The following is a 22,868-nucleotide window of genomic DNA, read 5'->3' as shown; positions in this document are numbered from 1 at the left end:
AAGTATTATGAGATATTAACACTAGGAATCTGGGGGAAGGTTATACATTAACTATATAATTTTCTGCAAATTTTCTGTCAATCTGAAATTAGTTCAAAATAAAAAGTTAAAAAATAAAGGTAGCAGGAAAACAAAGAAAAAGAAATGATGAGACTGAGAAATTCCATCACTAACCTATAAAAATACAGTGTGGGGGTGCCTGGGTGGCTCAGTTAGTAGAGCATGTGACTCTTGAACTCAGGGTTGTGAGTTCAAGCCCCACATTGGGCATGGAGCCTACTGGAAATTTTTTTTTTTTTTAAATACAGTATGAGCCATGAATATGAGTCACAAATGTCATTTTAAATTTGCTAGTAGCCAAATTAAAGGAAGTAAAAGGAAATGAGTAAAATTGATTTTAATAATATCAAAGACATTATCATGTCAACATGCACTCAACATAGAAAATTGCTAATGAGATCTTTTACATTCTTTTTTGTCTTAAGTCTTCAAAATCCAGTATCAATTCAGACTAGTCCCTTTTCAAATTGTCAATAGCCAGATGTGGCTGGTGACTACCACATTCTCTGTGCATCTTTTATTTCTGCTGCTTTCTACAAGGGTTTTGTTCTTTCCCACTATAAAGTCCTCCTTCCTTCCTTCTCTCACTTATGAGCATTAATATGTTCCAGGCATTGTTCTATGCACAAAACTGACAAAAATTCTCAGCTTCCTGGAGCTCCCATTCTCAAGAGGAAGTGACTGGCATAAAAAGTAGCTGTAGTAAATAAGTCAATTATATAGTAATAGGTAAGTGCTATGGGGTTGAGGGGTACAGAGCTGGGTAAAGTGACTCAGATGGGCTGGAGGTAGGAGAGTTAACTGAGGCAGGATCTATATCTGAACCCAGCTCACCTTTGGCTGCATTCTGATTCTTTCCATTCTTTAGTTTCAGCAGACTCTCTTGAATGGAGGGAACAATGAGCGAGTAAAAATGATGCCCTGCTTTCACTTATTTGGTACTTAATAATGAGTCAAGTCCAGCTCAGCCATAGACGAGACACTCAACTATTGTTTTTCAACATCTGGTTCAGCAGAAAACAGAGGGTTTTGAAACTGTGCCTCCTGCTGCAATTTCTTGATGTGAGTCTAAAAAGGTTTGATCAAGGGGCGCCTGGGTGGGTCAGTTGGTTAAGCCACTGCCTTCGGCTCAGGTCATGATCCTGGAGTCCCGGGATCGAGTCCCGCATTGGGCTCTCTGCTCGGCGGGGAGTCTGCTTCTCCCTCTGACCCTCCCCCTTCTCATGCTTTCTCTATCTCATTCTCTCTCAAATAAATAAATAAAATCTTTAAAAAAAAAAAAAAGGTTTGATCAATAAAGTTTGATTCTTTCGTTGAAATTTGAATAATTGCCTACAGCATGGTGAATTTTTAACATCTTAAAAATTATTACTTCTCTATAGAAGAACTCTATAGAAGAGTTGAGTTTTGTTGATTTTCTTTGTAATAGAGTTTGAGGTTCCTTGTTTGTTTTTTAAACCTCTGGGCAATAATGTCTACTCATTGAAATGCCTCCCCTTCTCAGTTCCTTATGCTCTGGGATATTAGAGTAGAGTGCAGTCAGAAATATGTGCAAGTAATCCCACATCTCTGCTTTTCAGAATCTGAGATAACCTTTAACAAGTTAAAGGGCAGGAGGCATGATAGAGAGAGAGAGACAGAGAATATGTGTGTATTTGTCCTGCACCTGATTATGCAAGGTGCCTGTTGGAATGCATGGTATTGGGCCTAGCCCCAGATCTCCAAATTCCAAATCTTGGGGAGGAGGGGGAGGGAGGGAGAAATCTGAGAATCCGGGTGGTTAACAAGGTTCCTGAGTGATTCTTATGTCCTTTGGGCATTGAGAATCATGGACCCAGGCACCAGAAAGGCCCACATTTGAATCCTGATGCCTCTGCCAGGGCGCTCCGATGGTCTCTTTTAGGGAAGTGATACCAAACTGCCCTGTGCATGTTGGTGGGTTCTCTATCTATGAGGATTTGTCACAAAGAGAAAACAAGGGAATTAAGATCCAGCATATTGCATCTCACTGTGCCAAGTCCAGTAGGAGAATTCTTCGGAGTTCTTAACTGTGACATTTTAACAAACTTCTGTTCCCATTTTTTAGTGCAGTTGGAGTCAAGGCTGCTTTTGTCTCTTTGTTTTGCTAAGGGAAATGCAGGCATTTGTTTCTGCTCCTTTTTCTTTTAACTTGGATTCCCATAATGCACATATTTATAGTCTGAAGATGCAAGAAAGAGAACTAGGACAAACTTGTGCTTTCAAGGCCTGTCATGCGGACCCAGACAAGGGACATGTCCGGTCTGTGGAGATGAGCCAGCAAGTTCTTTGTCTCTCTGAGCATAGGCCTTTTATCATCTGCAGTCCCATCTAAATAGCTTTCTTAAAGGATAAAATATATTATCAGGACCTAAGAAGCAACTTGTAATTATGAGCTCTCCAGTGGACTCATGTACTATTTAAAAGCACCAAATGAAAGAGAAACATATGAGGTTTCTGCCCCTTAAGCTGGACCTTGGAGCCCTGGATGAACTTACTTTTAATGTAACAGTCTCTTATTTTTTCTTCACTTTTAAAATTACACAAGTAATATATGCCTTTGTACAATATTCATACAATACAATTAAGTCAAAAATGAAGGCTACCTCATATCAGCCACTCCAATTCTATTATCTGCAATTCTAGATGTTTCTAGACATATATAAATACATATGAAACATACACACACACACAAGTAATTAGAACTCTTTAAATTGTAATTGAGAGAAATGCAATTCAAAAATGTTTTAAACAGATGGGAGGAATCTCTTCACTTGCATAATCTTACTGAAGTGAGGTATATTGGTTTCAGGAATGGCCAGATCAAGGAGCTCCAACAGGGTGATTTTAATTTCTCTCATTTCTCTGTCTCTTGGCAGTGCTTCATTTTTCCCTCCTCAGTGGGCTTTCTCCATGTGTTAGAGAGGATAGCTATCTGCAGACCTGGATTTACTCCAGATTTGGGACAAAATAATGCCCACCCACCAATGTCATTGTCATCCCCTGAACCTACAAATATCCTGCCTGACATGGTAAAGGAGAATTAAGATTACAGATGGAATTAAAATTGTTAATCAACTGACTTTAAACCGTGGATGTTATCCTGGATTTTCTGGGTAGGCCTGAAGGAATCACAGGGGTCCTTAAAGGTGAAAGATGTAGGTAGCAGAATTAGAGTCAGAGAAGGAGATGTGATGATGGTAGCAAGATTAGAGAGATGTAATGTGAGAAAGATTTGAACTTCTGTTGCTGGATTTGAAGATGGAGGAATGGGACCATGAGCCAAGGAAATGGATGGCCTGTAGAAAGAGCTAGCTGGATGAGGCAAGGACATGGATTCTCCTAAAGAGGCTCCAGAAGGGAACACAACCTCCCTGACACCTTGAGACTTGCGTCATACTTCTCACCTACAGAATGATGAGATAATAACTTTGTGTTCTATTAGGCCACTAAGCTTGTGGTAGTTTGTTCTAGCAGTCATAGAAAACTTAATCAGAGCCTAACAGGCAAGAGACTTTTTCTCCTCAAAATCCAAATTTTAAAGATCTTTGGAAGACTTCTGACTAGCCATCTTGGTTTTCACCCCAATCTCCATCCCATCACTGTGGTTAGCAGATACTATGATTGTCTAGTATCTGTGTCTTATGGCACAGAAAGGGGATTGACAGACTGATTGGCAGTCCCCCTTCTTGGAATCACATTACTGACATCAGAACAGAGAAATTCCTCGAAAGGAGGATTGTGTGGGTTTGTTGTTTATAGTCTTTTTTTTTTAATGGGCTAATGACATGTATTTTGTTCTATAATCTGCTTAATTATCTTTGCAAAATATTTTGGAGATATTTCCATTTCAATTCATGTAGGCCCTACTTTGTTCTTTTTAGTAGCTGCATGTTATTTCTTTGGGTAGATGAACCAAATTTATTTAACCAAGTCTCCTGTTAATGGACACTTAGTATGTTTCCAATCTTTGCTTACAAAGAAGACTGAACACTGTATCCTTCCATATTCTCTCTGCATGTTATAGGACTTTTGTTTTTGCTCAACATTGGTAATATGATGGAAAGAGAACAAGGACAAATGTAGTAGGTTGAATAGTACCCTCCCCCTTCCCGCAATATGTTTACATCCTAACCCCCTGTACCTGTGAATGTGCCCTTATTTGGAAATATGGGCTTTGCTGATGAAATTAAATGTCTCGAGATGAGATCATTCTGGATTTAGGGTGGGCCCTAAATCCAATGATGAATGTCCTTATAAGATACAGGAAAGGAGAACACACAGAGACACGGGGAAAGGCCATGTGAAGATAGAGGCAGAGATTGGCATGATGCCACTACAAGTCAAGGAATGCTAAGAATTTCTGGCAGCCACCAGAAGCTAGGGGAGAGGGATGGAATAAATTCTCCCTCAGAGCCTCTAGAAGGAACCAATCCTGCTGATACCTTGATTTCTGATTTTTGGCCTCCAGAATTGTGACAGAGTAAATTTCAGTTGCTCTAAGCCACCCAGTTTATAGTAATTTGTAATGGCAGCCCTAGGAAACTAATACATAGGTTTTGAAGGCAACTGATTCTCCTGTATGCCTTCCTTTGGCTTGTGACCAACTCCCAATCACCTGGGAAGACAGAGACACGGCAAGTCAGATCATATGAAGCTGTATAGCATACAGAAGTTGTTTTAATTTCTATTTCTTGTGAATGTACTTTGTGAATTTCATTTTCTAGTGTCATTTTGTCTAAACAAATGACAAAATTAGTTTACACTTCAGAGTCAGCTCCCAATGGATATATGGAAGGGAGGCAGATCCAGTGGAATACAAGAGGCAAAGCAAAGTGAAGGCTTAGGCAGAATATTTCTCCCCAGCGATCCACAGCATCAAAGACCTTTAATGGTTGTGCATAAGAAGAAAAAGTAATAAAGCAAGGAGGGGAGGAAGGAAAGAAAGGGGGGGCAGGGAGAAAGTGAGGAAAGAAGGACAGATGAAATAGACCATGATTATGACAAATGAGGAACCTTTGAATGCCCCATAGGGCATCTTGCAAAAATGAATCACTTTATATTTAATTCATAAACACAGGTGAAAATGCTCCTAAAGTTCTTGGTGTCCACTACAGTGATGCAAGCTGGCCAGCCCACAACTACTGTTTCAAGTCAGATATCAGAAATGCAGTGAGCAATATTCCAAGCAGAGAGCTAGGAATCTGATACTTTTTGATCAGTATAGCACCAAAAAAAAAAAAAAAAAAAAGGCAGTAAGGCTCTGTGCCTGCAGGTATGATCAAAGTACACAGTTCTATGTTTACTGCCTTGCATTTTTTCTCATCTGCCTTCTGACATGTGTGAATTCGGGGCCAGGAAGCTTACACTTGGTAATGGGCAACTGTATTTTAACTGCAGGTCTGCATGTTTTGGTAAGGAGAAAAAAAAAGAAAGATGTTGAGATGCCTGTCTACAGGATGGGCAGGTATCACTGCACACTTTTAAACCTGTTGAAGGAGACAGAGTAAGTCATAGAAAGTCACGGAAAATGAGCAACTCTAAAAAATTTCTACATCTTACGCCTACTGAAGTGTACCTATTTTGGCTTTCGACTTCCCAGCGCATAAATGGCCTTGGTTCCTACCACTCCCATTTCTGGATCCCTCCCCTCATCGAGGCTTATTGCAAATACCACTCTCCTTCTAACCTGGAAAGAACTTCAAGGGAACAGCTCACACATCTTCATAAGTTGGAATAATTAATATATGTTGTAGGAGGAGGCCATTTGGAGCCAGTAATCAAGTGAAGAAGTAAACCAGTGTTCACAAGAACTGGATCAACCAGGTTCCAAATAAGCTTTTTTTTTTTTCCCCCTAAGCATTTTCCCTGAGTTCCTGATGAATAACCTTCTGCTCTTAGGATGCCTAAGACTTGCCCTTTTGATAGCCTCAGATGTGCTTGTTTTCTCACTGCATTTAAATTTGATCACAGGGCAGGGGCTGGCTGTCTTCTATGGCTTCCCCCAAGAATGTGAGTCTGTGATGTATGTTTAATGTTTTCCCTCTGTCACAGAGATAAATGTCATCGGTAATTCTGATTGGCAGGCCCCATGTTTAAGGCTTGTGGAATTATGTGAGTCCCAGGGCCACAGGAATTGTTCTTCATTCAAATATCTACAAAGCATAATTAAGTGGATTAATGATGTGGGGTTCTAGAAGCAATATGGTTTTGTAAAAATTTTGAGCAGCTTTCCCTTCCTCCATTTCTACTAATTTTATCATTCTTTTTTCCCCCTTCTTTTTTTTGATTTGTGATTTTTGCTTTCAGCCCTCAAAACCTCTATGAGCTTATTATGGTATTTCCTTGCACTGAATGTCTCATTTGGCCCCTCTCATTACTACCCCTTGGTTGATTTCCTCTCCTCAGTATCCAGAGGCCCCCTTGTGCTTCTCAGATTAAATCTTCCACTCTTGTCATTGTCCTCCTCACTTTGCTTAATTAGATAATTTCAGAGACAGCTTTGAAGGCCCTAGGTGTTACTCCAGTCCTAAATGGGATAGTTATAATTATTATCTGGAAGACATCAATATCATCAGCTTCTCTCTTCTTTTCCTTGTCCTAGGCATCTGGGTATGAATAATGAAAACAGTCTTTTCTTAAATGGAAAAAATATAATATAGTTATGTTCTTTTCCCTAAGTTACCTGTTAATGGAAATTGAGGCTTATCTGTGTCCTTTTGGCCTGTGTAAAGGAATAGGGATGGTTAGGACATGGTAATACGTATTGTGAATGATCAACGTCTTTGATTTTTTTTTTTTAATAATTTCTGTTTTTATTACCAAACCAACAGAAACTTGTTGTAGAGAATTTGGGTAATTCAGAAAAGCACACAGATAAAAAGACATATCATGTGTGTTTTCACCTTACAAATTTTATGTGTACGTATGTGTGTATGAGTCTATTATATTGATATTAATTTATTTTTACACACAGAAAGGGTCAAACTGAACATTTTTTCTAACTTACATATTAAGCTTAATGCATTGTGGACATTTAAATTAATTTTTTTTACATCAGCATGACCATAGAGCCCCCCTTTATACAGATCTAACTAGTCCCCTATGAACAAGTATTTGGGTTCCAATCAACAATTAGTCCAACAATTAATTGTACTAGTATAAACAATGCTGCAATCAACATCCTTTATGCATAGCCATGATAGTTTTTTTTAAATAATTATTTCTTCAACAAAAATTTCTGAAGTTAGATTTGCTGTTTAAAGACATGAAATTTTAGTGAGTATTAGGTATACAGGAAAACACCCACCCAAAATTGAACTAACTCATGCTGTTGTCTTGGTTTGGGTTAGAAGAGAACACTCCATGTCAAAGAAGCTCTTTCCCAGTCTTTGCTTACCTTGGACAACAAACACGGGATTAGTTTTTTTTCTGGTTACATATATTTTGGAAATGTCAAAGACCATGACCTTTCCTCCCTTCTAAAACTCCCTTCTAGCACTCAGTTTTGCAGTTTAATATGTCAGAGCAGAGTTCCAAAAACCATGATTAGTCTGCATCTAACTTAGTTCTATTTATCTTCTCTCGATTTTTTTCTTTCTTTTTTTAATATCAGTTTGGTATACATTTGCCTTTCCAAGTGTTGTTAGAAAGCAACTTTTCTCTTGTTTTACATGTGATTCATGTTTTCATTAGAATCCTTAATGTATTCAAATATTCTTCTCTTTTTACCTAACAACATAATATGTATTATCTATGGGATGTCATTTAAGCTCCCTTGCAAAATCTGTTTATAAAAGCAAGACCTATTTGTTCAGGGAAGTTAACATTCTGACTCAAAGGGAAAATACCTGAGGGTCTCAGAGAGATCTACCTACTTGTGTCTAGACTGAATTCTGAAGTAGAATTCTGACATCTCTAGACCCAGATGTTCTATAAACCAAACAGTGGACTGGTTGAGCTCATATCCATAAACTGAGAACTCTAACAAATATGAGGTCACTATGGCATAGGGGGTAAAAGCACAAATGGACAGCTTTAGAACCAGTCTTACCTCAAAGTCCGATTTTCCTTTTCGTTATAATGGAGAGACACTAATATTTATTTGGAGAATCACTATGATGGTTAAATGAGCTGATATGCTTTCAAGTGCTTTATAATAAGGTGCTTGGCACATAAATTATATCTCAATGTATGATCATGGAGGAAAAGATATTTTAAGAAGCAGATAAAACCTATATTAAGTGAATTTGTACTGGAAACGCATAAAAGGAGTATAAGAACAGATTCTCCTAATATAGAAATCGAGGATATAATATCCCCTTTTTTCTTTACTATAAAAAGTGCTAGGAACAATCTAGAGCCTTCCTAAACTCAATTTTAACCAATTAGCAGCAGAACTTCTTTACTTCTTATAGAACCATGCCCCTCCCCATTTGAGAATCTAATAAAGCTTTGAATTCTCGATAGAAATATGCACATTCATGTCACATTTTGCAATCTGGGACACCAACCTATACCAAGTGAAAACTGCCCCCAAACATAAAGATTGTAGGCCATACTTTGATTTATCTGAACAAAGTCAGAAAGGAGAGGTTATGGCCATCTTGGGGCTGCAGATGGATATACCTGACTTCTGAGCTGGAGATTCTAATCATTACCATATGCTGGATACATTCTATGCCCTTGAGCACTCATAACATAGAAAGAAAGACAAATCAAGAAATAAATAAGTACAGCGCAGTGTGGCAAATGTGACAATAAGTGCATGTACTGAAAGGAATGATTTCATGGGAGTGGGGTACAAACCTCACAAAAATGACTCCTACTTCCTCTGATTTCACAAGTACAGCAGTGGTCCCAGGGTCTTTCAGAATCTTGGGAGATTCAGTGGATCACGTGGCATACATTGTGTCAATATCGAAGTCCCAGATTAGAGGGAACTCACAGAATCATGTTCTGTCCCTCTAAGTCCATCCCCCTTCTCTATAGGAGATACATGGAGCAAGGGAGTGTGGGTGAGTGGAAGCTTAGCAGAAGACATACCTTCACCCTTTGCTTGGCACATGTGAGCTCATCTGTAATATACTAAAATGTCTATGATTCCCCCACCAAACCTTGAAATCTCTGAATTCTTGATTCCAAATATCCAGAGGAGGGAATGGACACATTTCACCTTGCACATACAGCCTTGTTTATGGAGGGCTCTAATAGTGTTCCAGCCCTGCTTATTCAACGAAGGGTTCTAACTTGTATGTCATCCTTGCTCAAGGGCCATGCTAATCCTCTCTGTATCCTTCCCATTTTAGTATATATGCTGCTGAAGTGAGCACAAATGGCTCTAACTTGGACAAGCAAGAAAGAAAGGGTACTAAGAAAAGGGTCTGATCATTCAGTTACACTCAAGTTATATGGGAGCAAAATTAGGGTGATTTCTCCTACTTCCAAGGGCATTGCTAACTCCGTTTGCATAAGACCATTGCTGACTAGTATTTTCCCTCACACACACCTAAACTCCAATCATTGCCTTAGCACCTGCCAGCCTTGGGCACATTATGTAATAAGTTACCATGTACCGAATGCTGACTGTATATGTGGTAGTGTCCTTAGTGTTTTACATATGTGGACTTGGCCCACCCTCCCAACATTGTGAAGAAGAAATAATAATAATAATAATAATAATATCATTAGATGTTGCTCAGGATCACACAGCAAGTGGGTGGAGTTGGAAACAGAGTCCAGGGTATTAGCCCCAAAACTCATTCCCTCATGCACAAGGCCATGGTACCTCCAGAACAGCAGGTCAGTTTCAGTGTTTGTAAAAATGGGATGAGGCTGCCCATTCTTCAGGGCAGTGGTAGGATTAAATAAGATTGGTTTTGGCAATCAAGTAGTATCAAATAATAGGGTCCCTGGCCATGAAGGGAATCTTTTTGGAAGAATCCACAGGTGTGGAAGTCAGGCTGGCCACCGATAGTGCACTGTCACACACCACTGATCGTGGCAAGTGAATCCACAGTGCTTTTTATTTATTCTCTTTTTCTCATCTTTCTGCCTTCTGTTCTCTTCTATACTAGTTGCAAGTGTCTGTTTAAGTGAGTTAAGATGATGGCATTTCATTTTCTTGTGGTCTTCATTTCTGGCTATGTGGATCATTTTTAGTCAACAAATGAGTTGGCTTTCCCAAAACCTCCTGGGTTGACATTTTTCATTTGAATTGCAATATGTTCTTCCAAAGGTGAATGATCAGAAACTATTGTCTACAAGTCAACAATACACTCAGAGGCAGAGAGCCAATACAGTTTTCTTTGTTGCTTTAATTACTGTGTGTGCTTAGGTTTTTTGGATTGTCATTATTCTTGTTGAAAGGAATTGAATGCACATAAGTAACTCTTCCATAAATATTGCTTGAGCCCTGCATAATGCAAGGCTAGCCCTGAGCTAAGAGCAAGGGACTACCAGATAAATCAAAACTGGGGTTAGATCCTAGCATGGGGCAGGTAGTAGGGGAAAGACAACAGGCTGAGAAAGATAGATGAGACAAAGAGCTACCATCCATTAGAAAGGTGAAGGTAATGGGCTGTGGTGGCTTAAAGAGGAGAGAGATTGCTTCCATCAGGAATGATCATGGAGGGCTTTCTAAAGTTGGTGGCAATTGAATAGGACCTTGAAGGACATAGAGAATGTGGACTATGGTTGGTAAACCAGAAAGGGTGAAGGACATCCCAGTTTTGCAGAACATATCTGGAGAGTAGCATATGATTATAGAGACTTTAAGAAGAAGGTTAATTTTTATAAAGAAAAAATGACCTCATTTGCTAGGAAATAAATAGGGAATTAATCAGATTAACAGCTCTGAACTCATTTCTCACCATTCTTCTCTGGCTCACAATTCCTCCAATACACTACTGCCTCAGGGCCTTTGCACTTGCCATTCCCTCTGATCTGAACATTTTCCCTAGATTTTTGCTTGGCCAGTTCTGTTTTGTCTTTCACATCTCAGTTCAAACAACCCCTCTTAGTGAGAGTGTGACCTCTGTGATGAGGTTGCCCTCCCTCACCCCCTGTTCATGCCACCCCTTCATCTACCCACACACATACACCTCCTCAGCAGTCACTTACTATGACAGCATCCTTGTTTGTTTCATAGCACTTTCCATACTGTCTTGTTTAATATTCTATTCCTGACACAGAGAATCTCAACTCCAATATATTCCTAACCCATGTAGCTACATCACATCAAAATACTAGTTTTCATGCAATCCCAGAGAGCTGAAACTCTTGATTTTTCCTTCTATAAAAGTGGATGTGAAAATGCTTGCTTCCCTTCAAGCAGTGGTTCTCAGCCTGGTGCACATTAGAATCACTTTGGAGCTTTTGAAACCCCAGATAATTGAGCCTTAACCCAGAATAATTAAGCCCGAATCTCTGCAGGTGAGGCCCAGGCCATGTCAGTATATTGCTCCCTAGCTGGTTCTTGTGGACAGTCCCAACTGAGAACCAATGCTTTAGAAGGAGAATGCAAGAGCAGGCACCTTCACTGCTGATAGTTCCCTTCCCTGCCTGCTCTGGCAGGGTGGGGGTGGGTAGCAGGATCAGGGGCACCAGATTATCCAGGTCCCAAACAAAGATACACAATCTGGAAAGCAGAAGCAATATACACTTCCTTCCTTCCTTCATTCCACAGAGGGTTAAGGCATGTCTGCCTTGTGCCAGATGCTGTCCCAAAGGGGTTCAGAGTTGAGTGAACTAGACAGAGTGGTCAGCATTCTACCCTTTAGGTCCCATAAAATGCTAACCTTCTCTTGGAGACAACACTGCTTGACTGCAGGGTTTGGTCATGAACCAAGTAGCATGTTCTAATTAGAAGTCCAAAGAAATCTTTCCTCAGATCTTCACTTAACCAATGATGTTACTTCCTAGAGTTCAATAGCATGTTCCAGAAATGCCATTCCTTTCAGAATGTGATTCAGACTCATTGCCAGCATTTGTTTCTCCAGAGGCAATCAGGAAATCCTTCTCAAAAAAGTACAAGTTTGACAGGACCTTGAAAAAAATGGGTGATTTCAATTGGCAGAAATGGGAGCCAAGGCATTCCAGACAGAGGGGACACTGGAGTAAAGCCAGGCAGAATAGTAGCTGCAAATAATTTGGGAAAATGAGATCACAGGGCACTATGAAAAAAAAATCTGTGGGCTTTACTGGAAAACTTATGTAACACTTCCTATTTGCCTGCTTTCATGTATTGTGTCCATGTCCTCACAGAGAGGAGCTTCAGGAAGGTATTTCTCTTTCCAAACAACCAATCTCAAATCCTTTTTCTTTCTATAACAAAAATATCTGGAAAACCCCATCCTGTCATTTCCATTGTAAGCACACAGCAATCAACTGCTGCCCTAGATTTGCATTAAAAGGATGCCTGACCTTGATTAAAAACTCCAGTAGGCATCTGGGTGGCTTAGTCAGTTAAGCAACTGCCTTCAACTCAGGTCATGATCCCGTAGTCCCGAGATCAAGCCCCACATTGGGCTCCCTGCTCAGCGGGGAGTCTGCTTCTCCCTCTGTCCCTCACCCCACTCGTGTTCTCTCTCTCTCAAATAAATAAATAAATAAAATCTTCAGAACAAAACAAAACTCCAGAGAATGATGGTATTGCTTGCCAGAGTCCTGAGCAGCACTGTGGATAGAGACCTGCTCTCTATCAGCACCAAAAATCCAAATAAATCTACCCTCGGAACTATCAAAAGCCCAGCCAAAGCAAAAAGGCTCTTGATGCAGTCCTTCAACTCAAGAGCGAAAGTATCCTTAAAAAGAGATTTCCCCTGATAGCCAAGTGCATAAGCCTTCCTACTCCCTCTCCCCAGCAACCTCCTGATGGGTAATTAATGTCCTTTGCATGGCAGTATCCTGCTACTTTGCAGTATTGTGCCCCCCATGTGTGAAGCTCATGACCTCAGTGTCCATTTTTAAAAGTTAATATGATTTAATGTGGCACTCTATCTTCCCAATGCACTTCAGAGTTAACATCCTACTTAATTTTGTCAAAGGTCTTTGTCTTGAGTTACAGCCTGGAAGAGAAGATTCTAGGGAGGGCTTTATGATATTAAATAATGCATAGAGAAATGAACCACCCTTCCCAGTGGTTCAGAAGCTCTTGCTGGTCCCTAGCTCCATTCCTACATGCTAATATCTGATTTTGATTTTGAGAAAACATCCACTTGGAAGCTAACAGCAGGAGAGAATTATCCTCTCCCTACCCTCCCTCTCTCTCTCTCTCTCTCTGAATTAAAAAAAAAAAAAAAAATCCATGGAGTCTCCCGCTTGATCTCCCTTTGTCATTAACATCTCATTTTAAACCAAAGTGTGTTTCACAGAATGTTAATGGATGTTACACAACCTCAATTTGGAGCCAAATAAACTTTTGGGAAAATGGAGTTAAACAGTTAAGTAGGTATATTTACTGAGGTCAGGTAATAAAGCCTTTAATGGTGACTCTGTACTATTAATATTCAAGAGGGCTGTGTAATTTGTAGCATTTCCCAAATTAAGTGTTTCCATGGAACGCTTTTTTGATGTAGTGTTTGGAGAGACATGAGTTCATCAACTAGTGTTGAAATAGCAAAAAGAGGCCTGTCTCTGTGACAGATGCTCAGATGTTCCCCAGGAGAGTTATGATTGTTGACTGAAAAACCACTAGGTAGGTCAAGTCACAGGAGTTGTGTTCAACCGGGAGGAGAGGTAGGAGATCTCCCCACAATTTCCAGTCCACCTTCTCTCTAATTTTCTCATGTATATAATGGGGAATAATAATACCTACCTCTCCGAATCGTTAATAGAATTGTTCAGATGACTAATGCTCAGCAATATAGCAGAAGGAAGGGAAGCATGCATTCAATTAACAGTAGCTGGTATCCCAAGGTCCTCTAGGAGAGTGTTTCTCAAATTTTACCATGTGCATATTCTCACTGGAGTTTGTTACAATGAAGATTCTGATGCAAGAGGTCTGGGATGGGGACTGAGATTCTTTGATCCGATGCCCCTAGTTTGAGGACCATAATTTGAGAAGCAAGCCTTTCAGAGATACAAAATGAACCAAACAGAGTCTCTACTTTTAAAGTAATAATATGGAGAGAAATTAGACATGCAGTGAGCTACCTCAATGGCAAGCAAAGGCTGGTACAAAGAAACCACTTGGGAGGACAAGGTTATTCTCACTCACACTAATTCACACTTGCTCTCAAGGGGAGTCAAAGCTGACTTTGAATGATGAGCAAGCCAGGAATCCTGGGTCCTGGCTGTGCCAGAAAGGAAACACATTCATGGAGGTAGGAAAGCATATGGCTAACTTAGGACATGCGCATAGTTCTAGGGAGCCCCGAGCCTAATGGTGAAGAGGAGGCAGGTATACAGGGGTCCATGAACCTGCATGTCTGTGTCACAGGTATCAACAAAGCACAGGATAGGAGAGTGATAAGCAAATGTATTAGTTTCCCAGAGCTGCTGTAACAAAATCCCACACACTGAGTGGATTCAAACAACAGAAGTTTATTATCTTCTGGATAATCTGGAGCCTAGGCCTCTGAGATCCAACAGGACCATGCTCCCTCTGAAAACTGCAGGGGAATCATTCCTTGCCTCTTCCTAGTTCCTGATGGTTGCTGGCAGTCTTCGGCATTCCTTGGCTTTCGGCTGCCTCACTCCAGCCTCTACTTCCCTCATCCTGCGGTGTTCTCCTTGGGTGTTTCTGTTTTCATGTGGTCATCTTCTTATAAGGACACCAGGCCATGTTGGATTAGGGGCCCACCCTACTCCAGGATGACCTCATCTTAACTAGTTTCCAAATAAGGTCACATTCTGAGGTACTGGCAGTTAGGACTCCAACATATATACTTTTGGAGGACCCAATCCAACCCATAATAGCAAATCCGTATGCACTCATTGGGCCCAAGCAATCTCCTGTGCCCTATCAGATAAACTTCAAAAGTAGCCTTTTCCCCAGTGAGCATTGGGAATAGTGACAAAGGTCTTTAGGACATTCTGAGGGATCACAGAACTAAGCAGAAAATTCGGGACACTGATATTGGAAAAATAGGGCAGCATTAGAATTCCTAATGAAGGCTTCTTTCCTTTTTCTGCCTATTTCTATAGGAGTGTTATGTCATTCCCAAGGAGCTTCTGGGAATGTGGGCCCCTCTAGGTTCCTCGCTAGTGTGTGCACACACAGCAGGGTTCAGTAAACCAAGGATTTCCAATGTCTTTCTCCTCAGGTCAATAAGAAGCAGTGACCTTCCATTCTTTCTCTTTTGTCTTGCGCAATGGAAGACTAATGTAAACACTGTCCAGAATGTGAATTTCGTAGGCAGGCGGAGGGGTCATTGGGCAACTTATTTGATCAAATTAAACCACTCTCTTAAAAAAACAAAACAAAACAAAAAAAAAGGAACTTTTAAAAAATAAGTGGCTTTTCCTCTTTCGATTATATTCTCTCTGGCTGGATAGATGAATTCATTGTCACCTAGGTACACAACATTTTGTGTTCCAAATAATGCTGCTCCCTCACATCTTAGAGGTTACCAGCATGAAAGGGACATTTCATGCAAAATCCCTACAAGTATGGCCACGAGCAGTAATAAGTTTTTCAAGCCTGTTCTGTCAGACTGATTGTCCGTCCTAGATTAATTCAGAGCACCCTTTCTCTGCTAAAATGAAGAAGAAATTTGGCTTCACTATGTGGGCAGGAAAAAAGGAAGATGTGGACATAAAAGAATATGAAATGAGTATCTTTTTCAAGGCAGCTGAAAACAACTTGCAGGTTCTATCCTTGCTACTGTCTCCATTTAAAGAAAATAAGCCTAAGCAGCTCCTAGGAGCTGGTAGTTAATTTTAAACCATATTTAAAGCTTGCTAAGAAGCACGGTGGCCCCAATATAGGCCATGGTCAGTTGTCATTTAGTCCCACTGACTAAAAAGATGTAAACACCAGACCCCAGACATATTAGGCACAGACCAGCAAGGTTTGACATCCATATTTTCTCCGTCCTGTCCTAAGCAATTTAGTACATTGCCCAAGAAGACATAAACCTTGGAAACTGTAATATGCCATGCTAAGAGAAAATAAATTAACTTCTACAGGTCAGGCTTAATTTTGCAAACTCCATTTCATGGAGATAATTGGCCACTGGGCACTTACAGGAGGATTAGTTAGCTTGAAATTTCATCTCCTCCCCTGAAATCTTCCCCAATCCTTCCAGCCTGAATTAATCTTCCCTCCTTTGTGCTCCTTGAGCACTTGATCTGTACCTCAATTATAGCTCTTATCACAGTCTCTATAGCATTACTGTTATTTCTGTGGGCTTTATCTCCCCTAGTAGACTCCAGGCTGTCTAAGGAACAAGACTCTGTCCTAGTCATTTTTGTATTTCTAGCATCTAGGACAGGGCATGGCCGGTCCTCAATAGATATTTATTGAAGAACTGAAGGATGGAAGTGGAAGAAGGATTTTGTGATTTTCTCTATCATTATCAAATGTCACTTTCTCCTATCCTACAAGGTCTTAATAAATCCTTTGAAGGAGAGTTCTGGAACACTTTAAGAGATTCTGGGACTTAAAAGGAATAGGAGAATTTCAAGGGAATTTAAGGGTGAGCCTTTGGGGGAGATTAAAAAAGTCAACAAATACATATGGAAAACTCACTTGTGGAGCCTACTTCTTTTGGAGGGTCTGGGAATGGGCAGGGCTGGAGGCAGACTTTGTATCACTGAGAGTTCTTGAAATTGCAGGTAACAGAAACTGCCTTTGAGTAACAAAAGTGAAGTCATTTATTGAAAGGACATAGAAAAGAAAGGGAACACTCAGGAACCGGGTTTAAAAAATACAGGAAATGGGGCAGTTCAAGGCACATATACAGTAAAAATGAAGGAATGGCTTTAATTCATAGTTCAGTCCATGTATTGCTATAGGTATGATTCAATTCAGCCCTTCATTCCATCCTTACATCATGTCATTCAAGGTCCAAAATCCAGAAAAATAATCTAGTTGGTCTAAGTTGAGTCATATATATTACCTCTTGGCTTGGGAATGTCCCTTCTGTAGAAGAAGGACAATCCCCCAAAAGATGTGATTCCCCAAAAGGAAATCAAGGTGCTATTAGCAAAAGAAGGAAAAATGAGTGCTTGACAACCAAAATGCAGCTGATGTCTACTATGGTCTTCCCTTAGAAAATATCCATATTAGGAAACTACTTTAAGAAATAAAATTATATTATAACTAGTGGGAAAGATGAGACACTAGAAAACTTTTATTTATCAGTAAATGAGAGCTGAAATTCAAGTACAACACATTTGGACGTGTGCTGTCAAATATTTTATCCACCATGCTTATTGCCCACGTATTTTAGTTTTTTTACCCTGTTAAATTGCTTAGAAAGCCATCTTTTTAATAGAAAGATGAAATGAACAGCCTTGGAAGAAGTCAGCAAATAATGACTAAATCAGAAATTAACTGAATTTCTGCCAACCCTTTTTTCTGCTTTTTCATGTGAGTATGGAACCAAGTTATAGCTAGGAGGAAAAATTAACAATTTTGGGGTGAACTATCTCTAAGAATTACTTATTGTCCTTTTCCAGTTTCTCACTTTAACACCTGAAAATTACATTTTGTCAGCAGATACTTTTGAACATTTCCTACTAATACTAATGGCTGAGGCTTTTTTTTTTTAAGTAGGTTCTGAGATAATATGAAGAATCTCAATACTTTCCTTATTGTTCCAGTATAGGATGTTATACCTAATAATGGTTTATTAGTCTAAGCTTTTTAAATTCTTCTGTGTATCAGATGCTCTACTAAAATCTTTACATGTGTTTCTTTTTTTTAATTTTTTTATTGTTATGTTAATCACCATACATTACATCATTCGTTTTAGATGTAGTGTTCCATGATTCATTGTTTGTGCATAACACCCAGTGCTCCATGCAGAACGTGCCCTCTTTAATACCCATCACCAGGCTAACCCATCCTCCCACCCCCCTCCCCTCTAGAACCCTCAGTTTGTTTTTCAGTTTTTCAGAGTCCATAGTCTCTCATGGTTCGTCTCCCCCTTTGATTTCCCCCCCTTCATTCTTCCCCTCCTGCTATCTTCTTCTTTTTTTTTTTCTTAACATATATTGCATTATTTGTTTCAGAGGTACATGCGTTTCTCATTTAATATTTATAAGAACTCAATGAGAGTATACTCTTGGTATTAGGAAACTAGGAGTCAAAGAAATTATGTAACTTCCCCAAGGATACACAGCCAGTAAATGGCAGACATAAGGTAAAATACATAAAATATTGATGTGGAAAATGAATACACTACGCATACATTCATATATACAGTTACAGACAGGGTTATTAACCTTAGAAATTAATTTCTGAAGCATTTAGATTACCTATCCTTACAAAGGGTAGGTCCTCAATAAATGCACATAAAAGGCAGGAATTTATAATGTGATTCTAAAAATATAACTTCCAGGAAATTTTTGTGGGTAAGGAAAAAGATCCATCAGCATAAAAGTACTTTTTAAATAGAATATGATGATCTGTTATTTCAACTCTGAAAATGATTTTCAGTTATTAAATTCAGATAGAAAAATAATTGATTAATTTTTTTGACCCTTGGGTCTTTTTTTCCTCTTGAATAGCTTATTAAAGGCAGTGGTGGAATGTATTTCTCTGTCTATTTTTAAAAATCAGAAGAAAATGTGGTGGGTATTGGCATACAGGTAAACGTATAGACCAATGAAATAGAATTGAGAATACAGAAATAAACCTTGACATATACGATCAATTGGTTTTCAACAAGGGTGCCAGCCATAGTAATGGAGAAAAAATAATCTTATCAACAAATGGTGCAGGAACAACTGAATACCTGCATGCAAAAGAATGAAGTTGGACCCCTACCTCACAATGTATATAGAAATTAACTCAAAACAGATCATAGACCATGTAAAATCTAAAACTACAAAACTCTTAGAAGAAACCATAGGAATAAATCTTTATGTACTTTAATCAGGCAGTGGTTTCTTAGATATAACATTGACAGCATAAGCAATTCAAAATAGATAAATTGGATTCCATCAAAATTTTTAAAAACTTCTCTGTTTTAGAGGACACTATCAAAAAAGTGGGAAAAAATAAAATTTGAATAACTTAGATATGTATAGTATCTGAGAAAAGTAGTAACTGATACCTCTTATTCTATTTAATGAATTATATAATGATTGGACTGAACAACATAGTCTTGGGTCAAAAACATCGTGATATAATAAAGAATTGAGTGATTTTTCTACTGTGATTCATAACTTGTTCAGGAAAGAAGTTCAAAATTAGAGTCTCATAATTATTTTTTGAGTACTGTATCATCTTTGGCATAAATGTATGGTTCTTAAATATGATTATTTTGAAAAATAAAAACATTTATTTGAAGCTTAAAAATAAACAAATGAAAGTGAAAAGACAACCCACAGAATGGGAGAAAAATCTTCTAAATCACCTATTCAAAAAAGGACTGCATCTAGCATGTATAAAGAACTCTAATGACATTTAGAGAGAGAAAGAGAGAGAGAGATCTCTCTACAAAACTCTCTCTATATAAAGAACTCTAACAACAACAAGAAGACATCTCAGTTTTAAAATGAGCAAAGGACTTACATAAACATTTATCCAAAGAAGCCATACAGATAGCCAAAAAGCACATGGAAATATGCTCAAGATCACTAGTCATTAGGGAAATGCAAATCAAAATTACAATGAGCTATCACTTCAACTCCATTAGGATGGCTGAAATAAAAAAGACAAACAATAACAAATACTGAAAAGGATGTGGAAAAATTGGATCTCTCGTACATTTGCTGGTGGAATTGTTAATAGCGCATCCACTTTGGAAGACAGTTTAGCAATTTCTCCAAATGTTAAACATACGATTATGTTAATGTTAAGCCATATGATCCAGCAATCACACTCCTAGGTGTATATCTAAGAGAAATGAAAACATACATACACACAAAAACCTATACACAAATGTTCCTAGCAGCATTATTCATTATAGCTCAAAAGTGGAAACAACACAAATGTCCACCAACTGTTAAATGGATAAACAAAGAGGTATAGCCATATGATGGAATATTATTCAGCAATATAGAAGGAGTGACATGTTCAACAACATGGATGAACCTTGAAAACATTATGCTAAGTCAAACAAGCCAGTCACAAAATGCCACATATTGTATGATACCATAAATATCTATAATGCACAAATTCATAGAAACAAAGTAGATTAGTAGCTTCCAGGGGTTAAGGGCTGGGGGGAATGGAGTGTGACTGCTAATGGGTGTAAGACTTCTTTTTGGGGTGATAAAAATGTTCTGAAATTAGATAGTAGGTGTAGGTTGCTGTGTGAATATACTAACCTCTGTAAATACACTAAAAACCACTGAACGGTACACTTCAAAAGGATGAATTTTAAGGTAGTATATTATGGTTAATTATATTTCAATAAAGCTGTTGCTTAACCGTAAAAACTGTGGTCAGCTATTATCTCTCTGAGATGGTAAGTTTGGGGAATGATTTATAGTTCCCGCAAACTTGCTATTTTCATAGATTTCTATAACTATCCATATACTCTATCCTTTGTATTCAAACTTCTACCCTCACTCCAATCCCCACTCTAACCCCTTTCCTGCTGTGCAAATGTCTTAATCATCTTTCATGAATTGGCTCACAATTCATCTCTACTATGAAATCTCCCTGAATCCTTTATTCCACCTTGAGCTGCATTTATCTGAAGATTCAGTGGAACTCTATATACATCTTCATTCTAGCACAGATCATACTCCATGGTAATTATCTGTTTATGTGTCTGTCTACCCATTAGTGTGTAAGCTCCTTGAAGCATTTATCCTTGTGTTTTGAGGCATGGCACAGTGTCTGGCACATGGTGCATACTTAGAAATGTTTATTGAATGAATGAATGAATGTTTAAAGACAGAAAATTAAAGAATATCTCCTAGTTGAGACATCCTATGATGTCAGGACATTTTCTTATTGTAGATAATGTCTTAGATTTAAATCTTAAATACTTTTGTGTGTTGAATTTAAACTGTGGAAATCAATGCTATAATGAGTAAATATTTGCCTTCTAGATATGACATGCTAACTCAGTCCATAGGATAAGCTGAGCTTCCTAAGAGAAACAAGTAATTCTTGCCACATGGAATACTCTTGCACAACTAGCAAGCTACATTGCAGGATCCTAAGACATTTCACTGGAGCATGTAGCCTTGGTTGTCAATAAACCCAAGATATTTTAAGGATTGAATCAGGGTCTATTGTGGAGGGAAATAGAGCCTGGGAATAAATTTTATCCAGATTACTGTCCTTCCAAAACAATATCTCCCTGCTCAACTACTTAAGCTTACTGTGGTTAAACATCTGAATAAGATTATCATATGGACAAAAGGATTAAGAATTTACAATGAGTTTTGATCCGTAAGACTTCTTGGATGCACAAATCCAAATACTTAAGCAGTCGATGGCATCCAAGAGATAAGAAACCACCATCAGTGAAAAAAAATAGACCCCCAAAAATTGGCCTTACAGAGTTTACATTATAGAAGGTGAGGAGATATAAGGGAAAATATAAGGGGGTAGTAATTCCAAGCAGAAAGAATAATTAGTATAAAGAGAATATATTTGGTGAATTGAAAGAGGCTGGGGTGACATAATGGACATTAGACAGCAGTATGATAATATTCCCTGTTGTAGATAAATTTTTGGTCACAATTCTTCATTGCCTTACCCCAACAGTATTTTGAAAAGCCACCTTTGCCTTAATCTCACAGAAACAGCACGTATTTCCTTGCCTCACTGATGCTGAGTTTGGCAAATGACTTTCTTTGGTCAATGGAAGGGGTGCAGAAGTGATGGTACGTCATTCCCAAACAAGACCTTAATGGGCATGGTATGTCCCTTCTTGCCTTCCTATGCCTCTGTCATCAGCAAGAGAAGACCTCCTTCTTGTAGATGTGCCCCCCTTTCACCCTAAGCCCTGGAATGATCATGAATGAAGCAGAGCTACTGTAGCCAATGTATAGACACAGTGTAAGAATAGATAGTGATGGTTTTAAGTCACTGAGTTTGGAGGTGGCTTATTATGCAGCATTATCACAGCAAGAGTTAACTGATACAGTCTTCAACCCTAATCTTACACATTATTTGTATACCTTTCTATTGTTCACCTTTTTAAACATCATCTTGTTCACTCTACAGTTGCCAAATCATTTCTGGAAATGGCAGGGTACCTGTAAATCATAAAACAAACACGAGCCTAGCTATCTGTATTTGGAAAGAATAAACCATTTGTTAAGTTGAAAGAAAGCAAAGGCCTTTTCTCTCTTTTCCACTTCTTCTTCCACTTCTGCACCAGGACATCTGTTTTTTCAGTAACATAGTGTGAAGTTTTTGCATTATTGAAAAAAAATACACAACTCTGTAGTTGGTAGTTTATATTTTGGCATCTTTGTGTGCTAGTACAGTCATTCAATAGATGGGTGATTCCTCAACAAAGTAAAACCCACCAAGTAAAGTGTGAAGTCACTTTTATAAATAAACCCAATTTATGGCTCATTTTCACAAGTTAAAATTCTGAGGCTAAATTTTCCAAAAGAAGTTCAAGCTTTTGTGCATGTGTATCCCAAACTTGAACCTAATAGCAATGTAAATAGCAAATTAGTCTCATCAGCTGTAGTGAGAAATA

At 38.7% G+C, this 22,868-nt stretch overlaps 1 protein-coding gene and 1 pseudogene across 1 annotated transcript in view; one reads left to right on the top strand and one right to left on the bottom strand.

Moving 5' to 3' along the window:
• SYNPR (synaptoporin) overlaps nt 1-22,868 on the top strand; it is a 302,051-nt gene that overhangs the window by 214,151 nt on the left and 65,032 nt on the right. The gene's annotated exons all lie outside the window — the stretch shown is intronic.
• Nucleotides 9,312-9,410, bottom strand: LOC123326972 (annotated as a pseudogene).

Source organism: Neomonachus schauinslandi, chromosome 1 (genome assembly GCF_002201575.2).
Source record: "Neomonachus schauinslandi chromosome 1, ASM220157v2, whole genome shotgun sequence".
Classification (NCBI taxonomy): Eukaryota; Metazoa; Chordata; class Mammalia; order Carnivora; family Phocidae; genus Neomonachus; species Neomonachus schauinslandi.
Note: the sequence above shows the minus strand (reverse complement) of the source record. Positions and strands in the feature narration are given on the sequence as shown.